Source organism: Mobula birostris, chromosome X (assembly GCF_030028105.1).
Source record: "Mobula birostris isolate sMobBir1 chromosome X, sMobBir1.hap1, whole genome shotgun sequence".
NCBI classification, from domain to species: Eukaryota; Metazoa; Chordata; class Chondrichthyes; order Myliobatiformes; family Myliobatidae; genus Mobula; species Mobula birostris.
This window is the reverse complement of record NC_092402.1, coordinates 4,458,660-4,481,426: the sequence shown is the minus strand read 5'-3', so window position 1 is coordinate 4,481,426 and position 22,767 is coordinate 4,458,660.

Genomic DNA, 22,767 nt, shown 5'->3' with positions numbered 1-22,767 from the left:
CCCCCAATCACCCACTGACCCACCCCTCCACACCCCCATCACACAATAACCCACCGAACCACACCCCCAATCACCCACTGACCCACCCATCCACACCCCCAGTCACCCACTGACCCACCCCTCCACACCCCCAATCACCCACTGACCCACCCCTCCACACCCCCAGTCACCTACTGACCCACCCCTCCACAACCCCAATCACCCACTGACCCACCCCTCCACACCCCCAATCACCCACCGACCAACCCCTCCACACCCCAAATCACCCACTGACCCACCCCTCCACACCCCCATCACACAATAATCCTCCCCTCCACACCCTCAATCACCCACTGACCCACCTCTCCACATCCCAATCACCCACTGAACCACCCCTCCACACCCCCAATCACCCACTGACCCACCCCTCCACACCCCCAATCACCCACTGACCCACCTCTCCACACCGCACATCACCCACTGACCCACCCCTCTGCACCCCCAATAACCCACTGACCCACCTCTCCACATCCCCAATCACCCACTGACCCACCCCTCCACACCCCCAATCACCCACTGACACACCCCTCCACATCCCCAATCACCCACTGACCCACCCATCCACACCCCCAATCACCCACTGACCCACCCCTCCACACCCCCAATCACCCACTGACCTGCCCCTCCACACCCCCAATCACCCACTGACCCACCCCTCCACACCCCCAATCACCCACTGACCCACCCATCCACACCCCCAATCACCCAACGACCCATCCCTCCACACCCCCAATCACCCACTGACCTGCCCCTCCACACCCACAATTGTCCAGTGACCCACCCCTCCACACCCCCAATCACCCACTGACCCACCTGTCCACACCCCACATCATCCACTGACCCACCCCTCTGCACCCCCAATAACCCACTGACCCACCTCTCCACATCCTCAATCACCCACTGACCCACCCCTCCACACCCCGAATCACCCACTGACCCACCGCTCCACATCCCCAATCACCCACTGACCCACCCCTCCACACCCCCAATCACCCACTGACCCACCCCTCCACACCCCCAATCACCCACTGACCTGCCCCTCCACACCCCCAATAACCCACTGACCCACCCCTCCACACCCCCAATCACCCACTGACCCACCCCTCCACACCCCCAATCACCCAACGACCCACCCCTCCACACCCCCAATCACCCACTGACCCACCCCTCCACACCCCCAATCACCCACTGACCTGCCCCTCCACACCCGCAATTTTCCACTGACCCACCCCTCCACACCCCCAGTCACCTACTGACCCACCCCTCCACACCCCCAATCACCCACTGACCCACCCCTCCAAACCCCCAATCACCCACCGACCAACCCCTCCACACCCCCAATCACCCACCGACCCACCCCTCACACCCCCAATCACCCACTGACCCACCCCTCCACACCCCCAATCACCCACTGACCTGACCCTCCACACCCCCAATCACCCACTGACCCACCCCTCCACACCCCCAAGCACCCAACGACCCACCCCTCCACAACCCCAATCATCCACTGACCTGCCCCTCCACACCCCCAATTGTCCACTGACCCACCCCTCCACAACCCCAATCACCCACTGACCCACACCCCACATCACCCACTGACACACCCCTCTGCACCCCCAATAACCCACTGACCCACCTCTCCACATCCCCAATCACCCACTGACCCACCCCTCCACACCCCCAATCACCCACTGACCCACCGCTCCACATCCCCAATCACCCACTGACCCACCCCTCCACACCCCCAATCACCCACTGACCCACCCCTCCACACCCCCAATCACCCACTGACCTGCCCCTCCACACCCCCACTCACCCACTGACCCACCCCTCCACACCCCCAATCACCCACTGACCCACCCCTCCACACCCCCAATCACCCAACGACCCACCCCTCCACACCCCCAATCACCCACTGACCCACCCCTCCACACCCCCAATCACCCACTGACCTGCCCCTCCACACCCCCAATCACCCACTGACCTGCCCCTCGACACCCCCAATTTTCCACTGACCCACCCCTCCACACCGCCAGTCACCTACTGACCCACCCCTCCACACCCCCAATCACCCACTGACCCACCCCTCCAAACCCCCAATCACCCACCGACCAACCCCTCCACACCCCCAATCACCCACCGACCCACCCCTCACACCCCCAATCACCCACTGACCCACCCCTCCACACCCCCATCACACACTAAACCACCGATCCACACCCCCAATCACCCACTGACCCACCCCTCCACACCCCCAATCACCCACTGACCCACCCCTCTACACCGCCAATCACACACTAACCCACGCCTCCACACCCCCAATAATCGACTGACCCACCCCTCCACACCCCCAATCACCCACTGACCCACCCCTCCACACCCCCAATCACCCACTGACCCACCCCTCCACACCCCCATCACACACTAACCCACCGATCCACACCCCAAATCACCCACTGACGAACCCCTCCACACCCCCAATCACCCACTGACCCACCCCTCCACACCCCCAATCACCCACTGACCCACCACTACACACCCCACATCACCCACTGACCCACCCCTCTGCACCCCCAATAACCCACTGACCCACCTCTCCACATCCCCAATCACCCACTGACCCACCCCTCCACACCCCCAATCACCCACTGACCCACCCCTCCACATCCCCAATCACCCACTGACCCACCCCTCCACACCCCCAGTCACCCACTGACCCACCCCTCCACACCCCCAATCACCCACTGACCTGACCCTCCACACCCCCAATCACCCACTGACCCACCCCTCCACACCCCCAATCACCCACTGACCCACCCCTCCACACCCCCAAGCACCCAACGACCCACCCCTCCACAACCCCAATCATCCACTGACCTGCCCCTCCACACCCCCAATTGTCCACTGACCCACCCCTCCACACCCCCAATCACCCACTGACCCACCTCTCCACACCCCACAGCACCCACTGACCCACCCCTCTGCACCCCCAATAACCCACTGACCCACCTCTCCACATCCCCAATCACCCACTGACCCACCCCTCCACACCCCCAATCACCCACTGACCCTCCCCTCCACACCCCCAATCACCCACTGACCCACCCCACCACACCCCCAATCACCCACTGACCTGCCCCTCCACACCCCCAATTTTCCACTGACCCACCCCTCCACACCCCCAGTAAGCTACTGACCCACCCCTCCACACCCCCAATCACCCACTGACCCACCCCTCCAAACCCCCAATCACCCACCGACCAACCCCTCCACACCCCCAATCACCCACCGACCCACCCCTCACACCCCCAATCACCCACTGACCCACCCCTCCACACCCCCATCACACACTAAACCACCGATCCACACCCCCAATCACCCACTGACCCACCCCTCCACACCCCCAATCACCCACTGACCCACCCCTCTACACCGCCAATCACACACTAACCCACGCCTCCACACCCCCAATAATCGACTGACCCACCCCTCCACACCCCCAATCACACACCGACCCTCCCCTCCACACCCCCAACGGCCCACCGACCCACCCCTCCATACCCCAATCACCCAATGTCCCACCCCTCCACACCCCCAATCACCCACTGACCCACCCCTCCACACCCCCATCACACACTAACCCACCGATCCACACCCCAAATCACCCACTGACCCACCCCTCCACACCCCCAATCACCCACTGACCCACCCCTCCACACCCCCAATCACCCACTGACCCACCACTGCACACCACACATCACCCACTGACCCACCCCTCTGCACCCCCAATAACCCACTGACCCACCTCTCCACATCCCCAATCACCCACTGACCCACCCCTCCACACCCCCAATCACCCACTGACCCACCCCTCCACATCCCCAATCACCCATTGACCCACCCCTCCACTCCCCCAGTCACCCACTGACCCACCCCTCCACACCCCCAATCACCCACTGACCTGACCCTCCACACCCCCAATCACCCACTGACCCACCCCTCCACACCCCCAATCACCCACTGACCCACCCCTCCACACCCCCAAGCACCCAACGACCCACCCCTCCACAACCCCAATCATCCACTGACCTGCCCCTCCACACCCCCAATTGTCCACTGACCCACCCCTCCACACCCCCAATCACCCACTGACCCACCTCTCCACACCCCACAGCACCCACTGACCCACCCCTCTGCACCCCCAATAACCCACTGACCCACCTCTCCACATCCCCAATCACCCACTGACCCACCCCTCCACACCCCCAATCACCCACTGACCCACCGCTCCACATCCCCAATCACCCACTGACCCACCCCTCCACACCCCCAATCACCCACTGACCCACCCCTCCACACCCCCAATCACCCACTGACCTGCCCCTCCACACCCCCAATCACCCCCTGACCCACCCCTCCACACCCCCAATCACCCACTGACTCACCCCTCCACACCCCCAATCACCCAACGACCCACCCCTCCACACCCCCAATCACCCACTGACCCACCCCTCCACACCCCCAATCACCCACTGACCTGCCCCTCCACACCCCCAATTTTCCACTGACCCACCCCTCCACACCCCCTGTCACCTACTGACCCACCCCTCCACACCCCCAATCACCCACTGACCCACCCCACCACACCCCCAATCACCCACCGACTAAGCCCTCCACACCCCCAATCACCCACCGACCCACCCCTCCACACCCCCAATCACCCACTGACCACACCCCACCACACCCCCAATCACCCACCGACCAACCCCTCCACCCCCCCAATCACCCACTGACCCACCCCTCCACACCCCCATCACACACTAATCCACAGATCCACACCCCCAATCACCCACTGACCCACCCCTCCACAAGCCCAATCACCCACTGACCCACCCCTCCACACCCCCAATCACCCACTGACCCACCTCTCCACACCCCCAATCACCCACTGACCCACCCCTCCACACCCCCAATCACCCACTGACCCACCCCTCCACACCCCCAATCACGCACTGACCCACCCATCCACACCCACAATCACCCAACGACCCATCCCTCCACACCCCCAATCACCCACTGACCTGACCCTCCACTCCCACAATTGTCCAGTGACCCACCCCTCCACACCCCCAATCACCCACTGACCCACCTGTCCACACCCCACATCACCCACTGACCCACCCCTCTGCACCCCCAATAACCCACTGACCCACCTCTCCACATCCCCAATCACCCACTGACCCACCCCTCCACAACCCCAATCACTCACTAACCCACCGCTCCACATCCCCAATCACCCACTGACCTACCCCTCCACACGCCCAATCACCCACTGACCCACCCCTCCACACCCCCAATCACCCACTGACCTGCCCCTCCACACCCCCAATAACCCACTGACCCACCCCTCCACACCCCCAATCACCCACTGACCCACCCCTCCACACCCCCAATCAACCAACGACCCACCCCTCCACACCCCCAATCACCCACTGACCCACCCCTCCACACCCCCAATCACCCACTGACATGCCCATCCACACCCCCAATTTTCCACTGACCCACCCCTCCACACCCCCAGTCACCTACTGACCCACCCCTCCACACCCCCAATCACCCACTGACCCACCCCACCAAACCCCCAATCACCCACCGACCAACCCCTCCACACCCCCAATCACCCACCGACCCACCCCTCACACCCCCAATCACCCACTGACCCACCCCTCCACACCCCCATCACACACTAAACCACCGATCCACACCCCCAATCACCCACTGACCCACCCCTCCACACCCCCAATCACCCACTGACCCACCCCTCTACACCGCCAAACACACACTAACCCACGCCTCCACAACCCCAATAATCGACTGACCCACCCCTCCACACCCCCAATCGCACACCGACCCTCCCCTCCACACCCCCAACGGCCCACCGACCCACCCCTCCATACCCCAATCACCCAACGTCCCACCCCTCCACACCCACAATCACCCACTGACCCACCCCTCCACACACCCATCACACACTAACCCACCGATCCACACCCCAAATCACCCACTGACCCACCCCTCCACACCCCCAATCACCCACTGACCCACCCCTCCACACCCCCAATCACCCACTGACCCACCACTACACATCCCCAATCACCCACTGACCCACCCCTCCACACCCCCAATCACCCACTGACCCACCCCTCCACACCCCCAATCACCCACCGACCCAGCCCTCCACACCCCCAATCACCCACTGACCCACCCCACCACACCCCCAATCACCCACCGACTAAACACTCCACACCTCCAATCACCCACCGACCCACCCCTCCACACCCCCAATCACCCACTGACCACATCCCACCACACCCCCAATCACCCACCGACCAACCCCTCCACACCCCCAATCACCCACTGACCCACCCCTCCACACCCCCATCACACACTAATCCACAGATCCACACCCCCAATCACCCACTGACCCACCCCTCCACACCCCCAATCACCCACTGACCCACCCCTCCACACCCCCAATCACCCACTGACCCACCTCTCCACACCCCAATCACCCACTGACCCACCCCTCCACACCCCCAATCACCCACTGACCCACCCCTCCACACCCCCAATCACCCACTGACCCACCCCTCCACACACCCAATCACCCACCGACCCACCCCTCCACACCCCCAATCACCCACCGATCCACCCCTCCACACCCCCGATCACCCACTGACCCACCCCACCACACCCCCAATCACCCACCGATCCACCCCTCCACACCCCCAATCACCCACTGACACACCCCTCCACACCCCCAATCACCCACTGTCTCACCGCTCCACACCCCCAATCACCCACTGACCCACCCATCCACACCCCCATCACACACTAACACACCGATCCACACCCCCAATCACCCACTGACCCACCCCTCCACACCCCCAATCACCCACTGACCCACCCCTCCACACCCCCAATCACCCACTGACCCACCCCTCCACACCCCCAATCACCCACTGACACACCCCTCCACACCCCCAATCACCCACTGTCTCACCGCTCCACACCCCCAATCACCCACTGACCCACCCATCCACACCCCCATCACACACTAACACACCGATCCACACCCCCAATCACCCACTGACCCACCCCTCCACACCCCCAATCACCCACTGACCCACCTCTCCACACACCACATCACCCACTGACCCACCCCTCTGCACCCCCAATAACCCACTGACCCACTCTTCCACATCCCCAATCACAGACTGACCCACCCCTCCACACCCCCAATCACCCAACGACCCACCCATCCACTCCCCCAATCACCCACTGACCCACCCGTCCACACCCCCAATCACCCACTGACATGCCCCTCCACACCCCCAATTTTCCACTGACCCACCCCTCCACACCCCCAGTCACCTACTGACCCACCCCTCCACACCCCCAATCACACACCGACCAACCGCTCCACACCCCCAATCACCCACCGACCCACCCCTCCACACCCCCAATCACCCACTGACCCACCCCTCCACACCCGCATCACACACTAACCCACCGATCCACACCCCCAATCACCCACTGACCCACCCCTCCACACCCCCAATCACCCACTGACCCACCCATCCACACCCCCAATCACACACTAACCCACCCCTCCACACCCCCAATAATCGACTGACCCACCCCTCCACACCCCCAATCACCCACTGACCCACCCCTCCACACCCCCAATCACACTCTGACCCACCCCTCCATACCCCAATCACCCACTGACCCACCCCTCCACACCCCCAATCACCCACTGACCCACCCCTCCACACCCCCATCACACACTAACCCACCGAACCACACCCCCAATCACCCACTGACCCACCCCTCCACACCCCCAATCACCCACTGACCCACCCCTCCACACCCCCAATCACCCACTGACCCACCCCTGCACATCCCCATCACACAATAACCCAACGATCCATACCCCCAATCACCCACTGACCCACACATCTACACCCCCAGTCACCCACTGACCCACCCCTCCACACCCCCAATCACCCACTGACCCACCCCTCCACATCCCCAATCACCCACTGACCCACCCCTCCACACCCCCAATCACCCACTGACCTGCCCCTCCACACACCCAATTGTCCACTGACCCACTCCTCCACACCCCCAGTCACCTACTGACCCACCCCTCCACACCCCCAATCACCCACTGACCCACCCCTCCACACCCCCAATCACCCTCCGACCAACCCCTCCACACCCCCAATCACCCACTGACCCACCCCTCCACACCCCCATCACACAATAATCCTCCCCTCCACACCCCCAATCACCCACTGACCCACCTCTCCACACCCCAATCACCCACTGACCCACCCCTCCACACCCCCAATCACCCACTGACCCACCCCTCCACACCCCCAATCACCCACTGTCCCACCTCTCCACACCCCACATCACCCACTGACACACCCCTCTGCACCCCCAATAACCCACTGACCCACCTCTCCTCATCCCCAATCACCCAATGACCCACCCCTCCACACCCCCAATCACCCACTGACCTACCCCTCCACATCCCCAATCACCCACTGACCCACCCCTCCACACCCCCAATCACCCACTGACCCACCCCTCCACACCCCCAATCACCCAATGACCCACCCCTCCACACCCCAAATCACCCACTGACCCACCCCTCCACACCCCCAATCACCCAACGACCACCCCTCCACACCCCCAATCACCCACTGACCTGCCCCTCCACACCCCCAATTGTCCACTGACCCACCCCTCCGCACCCCCAATCACCCACTGACCCACCTCTCCACACCCCACATCACCCACTGACCCACCCCTCTGCACCCCCAATAACCCACTGACCCACCTCTCCACATCCCCAATCACCCACTGACCTGCCCCTCCACACCCCCAATAACCCACTGACCCACCCCTCCACACCCCCAATCACCCACTGACCCACCACTCCACACCCCCAGTCACCCAACGACCCACCCCTCCACACCCCCAATCACCCACTGACCCACCCCTCCACACCCCCAATCACCGACTGACCTGCCCCTCCACACCCCCAATTTTCCACTGACCCACCCCTCCACACCCCCAGTCAGCTACTGACCCACCCCTCCACACCCCCAATCACCCACTGACCCACCCCTCCAAACCCCCAATCTCCCACCGACCAACCCCTCCACACCCCCAATCACCCACTGACTCACCCCTCCACACCCCCATCACACACTAAACCACCGATCCACACCCCCAATCACCCACTGACCCACCCCTCCACACCCCCAATCACCCACTGACCCACCGCTCCACACCGCCAATCATACACTAACCCACCCCTCCACACCCCCAATAATCGACTGACCCACCCCTCCACACCCCCAATCACACACTGACCCTCCCCTCCACACCCCCAACGGCCCACCGACCCACCCCTCCATACCCCAATCACCCAACGACCCACCCCTCCACACCCCCAATCACCCACTGACCCACCCCTCCACACCCCCATCACACACTAACCCACCGATCCACACCCCAAATCACCCACTGATCCACCCCTCCACACCCCCAGTCACCCACTGACCCACCCCTCCACACCCCCAATCACCCACTGACCCACCACTACACACCCCACATCACCCACTGACCCACCTCTCTGCACCCCCAATAACACACTGACCCACCTCTCCACATCCCCAATCACCCACTGACCCACCCCTCCACACCCCCAATCACCCACTGACCCACCCCTCCACATCCCCAATCACCCACTGACCCACCCCTCCACACCCCCAGTCACCCACTGACCCACCCCTCCACACCCCCAATCACCCACTGACCTGCCCCTCCACACCCCCAATCACCCACTGACCCACCCCTCCACACCCCCAATCACCCACTGACCCACCCCTCCACACCCCCAATCACCCAACGACCCACCCCTCCACACCCCCAATCACCCACTGACCCACCCCTCCACACCCCCAATCACCCAACGACCCACCCCTCCACACCCCCAATCACCCACTGACCTGTCCCTCCACACCCCCAATTGTCCACTGACCCACCCCTCCGCACCCCCAATCACCCACTGACCCACCTCTCCACACCCCACATCACCCACTGACCCACCCCTCTGCACCCCCAATAACCCACTGACCCACCTCTCCACATCCCCAATCACCCACTGACCCACCCCTCCACACCCCCAATCACCCACTGACCCACCGCTCCACATCCCCAATCACCCACTGACCCATCCCTCCACACCCCCAATCACCCACTGACCCACCCCTCCACACCCCCAATCACCCTCCGACCAACCCCTCCACACCCCCAATCACCCACTGACCCACCCCTCCACACCCCCATCACACAATAATCCTCCCCTCCACACCCCCAATCACCCACTGACCCACCTCTCCACACCCCAATCACCCACTGACCCACCCCTCCACACCCCCAATCACCCACTGACCCACCCCTCCACACCCCCAATCACCCACTGTCCCACCTCTCCACACCCCACATCACCCACTGACACACCCCTCTGCACCCCCAATAACCCACTGACCCACCTCTCCTCATCCCCAATCACCCACTGACCCACCCCTCCACACCCCCAATCACCCACTGACCTACCCCTCCACATCCCCAATCACCCACTGACTCACCCCTCCACACCCCCAATCACCCACTGACCCACCCCTCCACACCCCCAATCACCCAATGACCCACCCCTCCACACCCCCAATCACCCACTGACCCACCCCTCCACACCCCCAATCACCCAACGACCACCCCTCCACACCCCCAATCACCCACTGACCTGCCCCTCCACACCCCCAATTGTCCACTGACCCACCCCTCCGCACCCCCAATCACCCACTGACCCACCTCTCCACACCCCACATCACCCACTGACCCACCCCTCTGCACCCCGAATAACCCACTGACCCACCTCTCCACATCCCCAATCACCCACTGACCTGCCCCTCCACACCCCCAATAACCCACTGACCCACCCCTCCACACCCCCAATCACCCACTGACCCACCCCTCCACACCCCCAATCACCCAACGACCCACCCCTCCACACCCCCAATCACCCACTGACCCACCCCTCCACACCCCCAATCACCGACTGACCTGCCCCTCCACACCCCCAATTTTCCACTGACCCACCCCTCCACACCCCCAGTCAGCTACTGACCCACCCCTCCACACCCCCAATCACCCACTGACCCACCCCTCCAAACCCCCAATCACCCACCGACCAACCCCTCCACACCCCCAATCACCCACCGACCCCCCCTCCACACCCCCAATCACCCACTGACTCACCCCTCCACACCCCCAATCATCCACTGACCCCCTCTCCACACCCCCGATCACCCACTGACCCACCCCTCCACACCCCCAATCACCCACTGACCCACCCCTCCACACCCCCAATCACCCACTGACCCACCCCTCCACACCCCCATCACACACTAAACCACCGATCCACACCCCCAATCACCCACTGACCCCCTCTCCACACCCCCAATCACCCACTGACCCACCGCTCCACACCGCCAATCACACACTAACCCACCCCTCCACACCCCCAATAATCGACTGACCCACCCCTCCACACCCCCAATCACACACTGACCCTCCCCTCAACACCCCCGATCACCCACTGACCCACCCCTCCACACCCCCAACGGCCCACCGACCCACCCCTCCATACCCCAATCACCCAACGACCCACCCCTCCACACCCCCAATCACCCACTGACCCACCCCTCCACACCCCCATCACACACTAACCCACCGATCCACACCCCAAATCACCCACTGACCCACCCCTCCACACCCCCAATCACCCACTGACCCACCACTACACACCCCACATCACCCACTGACCCACCTCTCTGCACCCCCAATAACCCACTGACCCACCTCTCCACATCCCCAATCACCCACTGACCCACCCCTCCACACCCCCAATCACCCACTGACCCACCCCTCCACATCCCCAATCACCCACTGACCCACCCCTCCACACCCCCAGTCACCCACTGACCCACCCCTCCACACCCCCAATCACCCACTGACCCGCCCCTCCACACCCCCAATCACCCACTGACCCGCCCCTCCACACCCCCAATCACCCACTGACCCACCCCTCCACACCCCCAATCACCCAACGACCCACCCCTCCACACCCCCAATCACCCACTGACCTGTCCCTCCACACCCCCAATTGTCCACTGACCCACCCCTCCGCACCCCCAATCACCCACTGACCCACCTCTCCACACCCCACATCACCCACTGACCCACCCCTCTGCACCCCCAATAACCCACTGACCCACCTCTCCACATCCCCAATCACCCACTGACCCACCCCTCCACACCCCCAATCACCCACTGACCCACCGCTCCACATCCCCAATCACCCACTGACCCATCCCTCCACACCCCCAATCACCCACTGACCCACCCCTCCACACCCCCGATCACCCAACGACCCACCCCTCCACACCCCCAATCACCCACTGACCCACCCTCCACACCCCCAGTCACCTACTGACCCACCCCTCCACACCCCCAATCACCCACTGACCCACCGCTCCACACCCTCAATCACCACTACTTTACCATTTCCTGTCAGTCACCTCATGTACAGACACTCCTGTGCCCAGCGTCACTCTATGAACACACAATCAATCTGTGTGTATAAGCTATCGTATGTATTTCTATTTATTGTGTTCTTTATCTTACTGTGTCTTTTTGGGCTGCATCGAATCCAGAGTAACAATTATTTTGTTCTTCTTTACACTTGTGTGCAGGGAATGACATTAAACAATCTTCAATCTTGAATCTTGGGAATATTTTTACCATTCATGATTTTCATCAGAATAGTCCTGGGATTGAAAGGATTAATGTATGAGGAGCGTTTGATGGCTCTGGGCCTGTACTCACTGGGGTCAGGAAGAAAGGGGAGGTGGGATCTCATTGAAACTCATTGAATACTGAATGCTCTCGATTGAGTGGATGTGGAGAGGATGTTTCCTATAGTGAGGGAGTCTAGGACCAGAGGACACAGACAGAGTGGATGTGGAGAGGATGTTTCCTATAGTGGGGAGTCTAGGACCAGAGGACACAGATAGAGTGGATGTGGAGAGGATGTTTCCTGTAGTGGGGGAGTCTAGGACCAGAGGACACAGATAGAGTGGATGTGTAGAGGATGTTTCCTACAGTGGCGGAGTCTAGGACCAGAGGACACAGATAGAGTGGATGTGGAGAGGATATTTCCGATAGTGGGGGAGACTAGGACCAGAGGACACAGATAGAGTGGATGTGGAAAGGATGTTTCCTATAGTGGGGAGTCTAGGACCAGAGGACACAGATAGAGTGGATGTGGAGAGGATGTTTCCTATAGTGGGGGAGTCTAGGACCAGAGGACACAGCCTTGGAATAGAGGGATATCCATTAAGAACGGAGATGAGGAGGAATTTCTTTAGCCAGAGGGTGGTGAATCTGCGGAATTCATTGCCACAGGCGGCCGTGGAGATGAAATCATTGAGTGTTCTTAAAGTGGAGGCTGAGAGGTTCTTGATCAGTCAGGACGTTAAAGGTCACAGGAAGACGGCAGGAGAATTGCGGTTGAAAGGGATAATAAATCAGCCATGAAGAGGTGGTGAACAGACTGTTTGGGTCTGATGGCGTAATTCTGCTCCTACGTCTTGTGGTCTGGGTTCAGATGATATGAGTATGAGTCCTGACAAAGAGTCTCGGCCGGAAACTTCGACTGCACCTCTTCCAATAGATGCTGCCTGGCCTGCTGCTTTCACCGGCAACTTTTATGGGTGTTTTGCTCGAATGGTCTGAGACTGCGTTGAAGAGAATAGCACATTTTGAGGAACCGAAAATGAGAGATCGCTTCGTGGAGCCGGGGGTGGGGGAATTGTGCAGAGCGCTCAGAGTCGGGACGCAGGTGAGGCAGCTGAACTGGAGAGAGACATTCGATAACCGAGATCAGCGGATTTGCGGACTTCGAGGGACGTGCTGGAAAAGCATCAAAGCAGATCAAGACTGGAAGGTCGTGAGGCAGTGGAGCAGAATTAGGGCCAGTCAGCCACCACCCTCCCCACCCCCATGAACCCCAATCAACCAAATCAAGAGACATACAAGATAAAACAGTACACACAGGATCAGGCCCTTTGGCCTAAAATGTAGTGCTGAACCAATTAAATTAGTAATCAAATGGCCAACTAAACCAATCCCCTCTGCCTACACAACGTCCAAGTCCTTCCATTTCCCTCTTCATGTGTCGATCTGAACATCTCCCGAAAGTCTCTGCTGTTTCTGCCTCGACCACCACCCCAGAGAGCGCAATGGAGATCCTCTGGAGTTGGGCTACATGTCCGAGGGGGTCCATTGATCTGCGTTCGACTGTACAACTTCTGGGGAGCTGGAGAGAGTTACCTTCACCCCAATTGTCAAGTAAAGGCTGGGGTTTCGTTTCATTTCGTAAAGATATTTTTATTCAGAGACACAGCACGGTGACTAGACCCGACGAGCCCTAGGCCGAGTCGTTGTGCCCGTGTGACCGATTAAGCCACTCGCCCCTTCAGACCATAAGACAGAGGATGCAGAATTAGGCCATTCGGTCCATCCCAGTCTGCTCCACCGTTCCATCACAGGGCTGATTTGTTACGGAGAAGGGAAATCCAGCAGATTCCGGAAATCCGAACCACAGCCACACGAAGTGTTGGAGGAACTCAGCAGGCCAGGGAGCGTCGATGGAAAGGAGTGAGTGGTCGACATTTTGAGCTGAGACCCTTTATTAACCTGCTCCACACCATTCTCATGTCTTCTCCCTATAACCTTTGACACCCCCCCCGACTAATCAAGAACCTATCAACCACGCTTTAAATGTACCCAATGACTTGGTCTCCACAGATTCACCATCCTCAGACTAAAGAAATTCCTCCTCATCTCTGTTCTAAATGTATGTCCTTCAATTCTGAGGGTGTGCCCTCTGGTCCTAGACTCCCAACTATAGGAAACATCCACTCCACATCCACTCTATCTGTGTCCTCTGGTCCTAGACTCCCCCAGTATAGGAAACATCCTCTCCACACCCACTCTATCTGTGTCCTCTGGTCCCAGACTCCCCCAATATAGGAACCATCCTCTCCACATCCACTCTATCTGCGTCCTCTGGTCACAGACTCCCCCACCATAGGAAACATCCTCTCCACATCCACTCTATCTGTGTCCTCTGGTCCCAGACTCCCCCACTATAGGAAACATCCTCTCCACATCCACTCTATCTGTGTTCTCTACTCTTAGACTCCCCCACTATAGGAAACATCCTCTCCACATCCACCCTATCTGTGTCCTCTGGTCCTAGACTCCCCCACTATAGGAAACATCCTCTCCACATCCACTCTATCTGTGTCCTCTGGTCCCAGACTCCCCCCACTATAGGAAACATCCTCTCCACATCCACTCTATCTGTGTCCTCTGGCCCTAGACTCCCCCACTATAGGAAACATCCTCTCCACATCCACTCTATCTGTGTTCTCTGGTCCTAGACTCCCCCACTATAGGAAACATCCTCTCCACATCCACTCTATCTGTGTCGTCTGGTCATAGACCCCCCCAGTCTGGGAAACATCCTCTCCACATGCACTTTATAGCCCTTTCAGTTTTTGTAGGTTTCAATGAGATTCCATCTCATTCTTCTAAACTCCATATGTTAACCTTTCATTCCCAGAGTCATTCTCATGATCCTTCTCCAATGCCAGCAGCACATTACTTCTGAGGTAGCGATGCTATTAGTTTTAAACAATACAGTGTTGTACGACGTGGGCGATCACGGTCTTTTCATGACCATGACTGTTCTTGGTGAAGTTTTCTGCCCAAGCGGTTTGCCATCGTGTTCTTCTGGGCAGTGACTTTACAAGACCGGTGACCCCCAGCCATTATCAATACTCTTCAGAGATTGTCTGCCTGGCGTCGGTGGTCGCATCACCAGGACTTGTGATCTGCACCGGTTGTATAATTTAACATGACTTAAAGCATCATCTGTCATTTCAAGAATGAAAATGCTTACGTTTGAATATTTTTTGGCATATGTACAGAAAGGTATCAGAAAAGGGGCCAGGAACATCATGAAGGATCCAACCCACCCTGCTCACGGACTGTTTGTCCATCAGGGAGGAGGCTGCGTAGCATCCACCAAGCTCAAAAAACAGTTACTTTTTACCCACCGACCCACCCCTCCACACCCCCAATCACCCACCGACCCACCCCTCCACACCCCCAATCACCCACCGACCCACCCCTCCACACACACCCAATCACCCACTGACCCACCCCTCCACACCCCCAATCACCCACCGACCCACCCCTCCACACCCCCAATCACCCACTGACCCACCCCTCCACACCCCCAATCACCCACTGACCCACCCTTCCAAACCCCCGATCACCCACCGACCCACCCCTCCACACCCCCAATCACCCACTGACCCACCCCTCCACACCCCCAATCACCCACTGACCCACCCCTCCACACCCCCAATCACCCACTGACACCCCTCCACACCCCCAATCACCCACCGACTCACCCCTCCACACCCCCAATCACCCACCGACCCACCCCTCCACACCCCCAATCACCCACTGACCCACCCCTCCACACCTCCAATCACCCACTGACCCACCCCTCCGCACCCCCAATCACCCACTGACCCACCCCTCCGCACCCCCAATCACCCACCGACCCACCCCTCCACACCCCCAATCACCCACCGACCCACCCCTCCACACCCCCAATCACCCACCGACCCACCCCTCCACACCCCCAATCACCCACCGACCCACCCCTCCACACCCCCAATCACCCACTGACCCACCCCTCCACACCCCCAATCACCCACTGACCCACCCCTCCAAACCCCCGATCACCCACTGACCCACCCCTCCACACCCCCAATCACCCACTGACCCACCCCTCCACACCCCCTATCACCCACTGACCCACCCCTCCACACCCCCAATCACCCACCGACCCACCCCTCCACACACCCCCAATTACCCACTGACCCACCCCTCCACACCCCCAATCACCCACCGACCCACTCCTCCACACCCCCAATCACCCACTGACCCACCCCTCCACACCCCCAATCACCCACCGACCCACCCCTCCACACCCCCAATCACCTACTGACCCACCCCTCCACACACCCAATCACCCACTGACCCACCCCTCCACACCCCCAATCACCCACTGACCCACCCCTCCACACCCCCAATCACCCACCGACCCACCCCTCCACACCCCCCCCGGTCACCCACCGACCCACCCCTCCACTCCCCCAATCACCCACTGACCCACCCCTCCACACCCCATTCACCCACTGACCCACCACTCCATACCCCCAATCACCCACCGACTCACCCCTCCACACCCCCAATCACCCACTGACCCACCCCTCCACACCCCCAATCACCAACTGACCCACCCCTCTACACCCCCAATCACCCACCGACCCACCCCTCCACACCCCCAATCACCCACTGACCCACCCCTCCACACCCCCAATCACCCACCGACCCACCCCTCCACACCCCCAATCACCCACTGACCCACCCCTCCACACCCCCAATCACCCACCGACCCACCCCTCCGCACCCCCAATCACCCACTGACCCACCCCTCCACACCCCCAATCACCCACTGACCCACCCCTCCAAACCCCCGATCACCCACTGACCCACCCCTCCACACCCCCAATCACCCACCGACCCACTCCTCCACACCCCCAATCACCCACTGACCCACCCCTCCACACCCCCAATCACCCACCGACCCACCCCTCCACACCCCCAATCACCTACTGACCCACCCCTCCACACACCCAATCACCCACTGACCCACCCCTCCACACCCCCAATCACCCACTGACCCACCCCTCCACACCCCCAATCACCCACCGACCCACCCCTCCGCACCCCCAATCACCCACTGACCCACCCCTCCACACCCCCAATCACCCACTGACCCACCCCTCCAAACCCCCGATCACCCACTGACCCACCCCTCCACACCCCCAATCACCCACCGACCCACTCCTCCACACCCCCAATCACCCACTGACCCACCCCTCCACACCCCCAATCACCCACCGACCCACCCCTCCACACCCCCAATCACCTACTGACCCACCCCTCCACACACCCAATCACCCACTGACCCACCCCTCCACACCCCCAATCACCCACTGACCCACCCCTCCACACCCCCAATCACCCACCGACCCACCCCTCCACACCCCCCCCGGTCACCCACCGACCCACCCCTCCACTCCCCCAATCACCCACTGACTCACCCCTCCACACCCCCAATCACCCACTGACCCACCCCTCCGCACCCCCAATCACCAACTGACCCACCCCTCTACACCCCCAATCACCCACCGACCCACCCCTCCACACCCCCAATCACCCACCGATCCACCCCTCCACACCCCCAATCACCCACCGACCCATCCCTCCACACCCCCAACCACCCACTGACTCACCCCTCCACACCCCCAATCAGCCACTGACCCACCCCTCCACCCCCCAATCACCTACCGACCCACCCCTCCACACCCCCAATCACCCACTGACCCTCCCCTCCACACCCCCAATCACCCACTGACCCACCCCTCCACACCCCCAATCACCCACCGACTCACCCCACCACACCCCCCAATCACCCACTGACCCACCCCTGCACACACCCCAATCACCCACTGACCCACCCCTCCACACTCCCAATCACCCACCGACCCACCCCTCCACACCCCAAATCACCCACTGACCCACCCCTCCACACCCCCAATCACCCACTGACCCACCCCTCCACACCCCCAATCAGCCACTGACCCACCCCTCCACCCCCCCAATCAGCCACTGACCCACCCCTCCACCCCCCAATCACCTACCGACCCACCCCTCCACACCCCCAATCACCCACTGACCCTCCCCTCCACACCCCCAATCACCCACCGACTCACCCCACCACACCCCCCAATCACCCACTGACCCACCCCTCCACACCCCCAATCACCCACTGACACACCCCTCCACACCCCCAGCACACACTAACCCACCGATCCACACCCCCAATCACCCACTGCCCCACCCCTCCACACCCCCAATCACCCACTGACCCACCCCTCCACACCCCCAATCACCCACTGACCCACCCCTCCACACCACCAATCACCCACCGACCCACCCCTCCACACCCCGAATCACCCACTGACCCACCCCTCCACACACCCCAATCACCCACTGACCCACCCCTCCACACACCCAATCACCCACCGACCCACCCCTCCACACCCCAAATCACCCACTGACCCACCCCTCCACACCCCCAATCACCCACTGACCCACCCCTCCCCACCCCCAATCAACCACTGACCCACCCCTCCACACCCCAAATCACCCACTGACCCACCCCTCCACACTCCCAATCACCCACCGACCCACCCCTCCACACCCCAAATCACCCACTGACCCACCCCTCCACACCTCCAATCACCCACTGACCCACCACTCCACACCCCAAATCACACACTGACCCACCTCTCCACTCCCCCAATCACCCACTGACCCACCCCTCCACACCCCCAATCACCCACTGACCCACCCCTCCAGACCCCCAATCACCCATTGACACACCCCTCCACACCCCCAATCACCCACCGACCCACCCCTCCACACCCCCCCCCGGTCACCCACCGACCCACCCCTCCACTCCCCCAATCACCCACTGACCCACCCCTCCACACACCCATACACCACTACTTTATCGTTTCTTGTCAGAGTCACCCCAGCGTCACTTTACGGACACACAACCAATCTGTGTGTATAAGCTATATTATGTATTTATATTTATCGTGTTCCTTACCTTACCGTGTCTTTTTGTGCTGCATCAGATGCAGGGTAACAACTATTTTATTCTCCTTTACACTTATGTACTGAAAATGACATTAAATAATATAACCATATAACAATTACAGCATGGAAACAGGCCATCTCGGCCCTTCTAGTCCGTGCTGAACACTTACTCTCACCTAGTCCCACCGATCTGCACTCAGCCCATAACCCTCCATTCCTTTCCTGTCCATATAGTCATGGTCATAGTCATACTTCATTGATCCCGGGGGAAATTGGTTTTCGTTACAGTTGCACCATAAATAATTAAATAGTAATAAAACCATAAATAGTTAAATAGTAATATGTAAATTATGCCAGGAAATAAGTCCAGGACCAGCCTATTGGCTCAGCATGTCTGACCCTCCAAGGGAGGAGTTGTAAAGTTTGATGGCCGCAGGCAGGAATGACTTCCTATGACGCTCTGTGCTGCATCTCGGTGGAATGAGTCTCTGGCTGAATGTACTCCTGTGCCCACCCAGTACATTATGTAGTGGATGGGAGTCATTGTCCAAGATGGCATGCAACTTGGACAGCATCCTCTTTTCAGACACCACCGTGAGAGAGTCCAGTTCCATCCCCACAACATCACTGGCCTTACGGATGAGTTTGTTCATTCTGTTGGTGTCTGCCACCCTCAGCCTGCTGCCCCAGCACACAACAGCAAACATGATCGCACTGGCCACCACAGACTCGTAGAACATCCTCAGTATCGTCTAATTTAACTTTAATTGACAACATCGAACCTGCCTTAACCACTTCTGCTGGAAGCTCGTTCCACACAGCTACCACTCTCTGAGTAAAAAAGTTTCCTCTCATGTTACCCCTAAACTTTTGCCCTTTAACTCTCAACTCATGTCCTCTTGTTTCAATCTCCCCCATTCTCAACGGAAAAAGCCTATCCACGTCAACTCTATCAATCCCCCTCATAATTTTAAATACCTCTATTAAGTTCCCCCTCAACCTTCTGCGCTCCAAAGAATAAAGACCCAACTTGTTCAACCTTTCTCTGCAACTTAGGAGATGAAACCCAGGTAACATTCTAGTGAATCTTCTCTGTACTCTGTCTATCTTGTTGACATCTTTCCTTTAATTCGGTGACGAGAACTGTACACAATACTCTAAATTTGGCCTTACCAATGCCTTGTACAATTTCAACATTACGTCCCAACTCAATGCCCTGATTTATAAAGGCCAGCAAACCAAAAGCTTTCTTCACCACCCCATCCACATGAGATTCCACCTTCAGGGAACTATGCACCATTCTGTGAGTGCTAAAATCGTTAAGCCCTTGTGCTTTCAGTCTAATCTTGTCAAGTTAATTGTGACTGGCATGGGGTTTTCCACATTCTGCGAGTACTTAGTGTGGTCTTCTGATTAGTGCTCACCGCGGGGTCCTTGTGCTGAGAATGATTTGTCTCAATCATGGCACCAATGCTCTGCTGGAATTCCTGAGTAATCTCTTGTTTCCATCTTGCCGGGAGGAGAGAGAGCAGTACGCCGCGCGCACGCAGCCCTCCGGTGAAGATGATATCGTATCCATTAAATAGGGGCCGTGGACAATTCTGATTTGATGGAGACAGACGTGAAGGCACAGAGGAATATCTGGAGAGATTTCTGAAATGCTCGGTTTGCTGCCGCTGTTACTGCGATCGGGAATCTTCCGGAGGGAAGGCCTCAAAATCCCCGGCTTTGCCTGCTGCTGGCGACCGAGGCTGAGGTCGAAGCGTTCGGATAGAGATGGTGCTCGGTACTCGGTGTCGGAGGGCTGGTCGGAGGCTCGAAGTTTTCAGGTGACTCAGAGTCGGACTGTGGTCGGGCATGGCAGGGAGAGTTTTCTTCCTTCTCCCGTCTGCGTGAGATGTGGGACAGTCGAGAGACTTTGAACTTTTTTACTGTGCTCATGGACTGTTCTTCATCAAGTTTCGGTATTGTTGCACTGTTGTAACTATATGTTATAATTATGTGGTTTTGTTAGTTTTTCAGTCTTGGTCTGTCCTGTGTTTCTGTGATATCACACCGGAGGAATATTGTATCATTTCTTAATGCATGCATTACTAAATGACAATAAAAGAGAACTGCGTGTCTTCATAATCTAAATTAGAAAATTAATGGATTATATTCATTAACACACAGGGTATTTCAAAGATTCAAAGTACATTTATTATCAAAGAAGATATAAATTATACAACCTTGAGATTTGACTGCTTACAGGCACCTGCAAAGCAAGGAACACGGAAGAACCCAATTTTAAAAAAATAAGAAAACCTCCCCAATGCACACAGAAAAATAAAAAAAAACAAATCAGGTAAACGATAGAGGCTAGCGCGGGCAACGGCGTCCCAAACCAAGTTGAGTCCTTAGGTCCAAAATCCCCGGAGCAGCCCGGATTAGGCCCAAAGCCTCGGCCTTCAGTTCATCATATTAGCGGGGCAAATCGCTGTAAAGTTCTCAGACACGAAGCGCAGCGGCCGGAGTCAGTCTCACGGTGAGCGAAGGCCCCCGGTCCATCCTGTGCTGGCGTTTAAATCGTCTGAACAGCGGGTCGTAGCTTGCATTAGGACCCGGCCTCCACCGGGGCGAATGGCTCCGGGCCTAGAGTTATCTTAACACAGATTTCAGAAATCTTATGAGCAACAGGGAGGCAGCCACCCCTCAGCTGCAGGAGGCAGG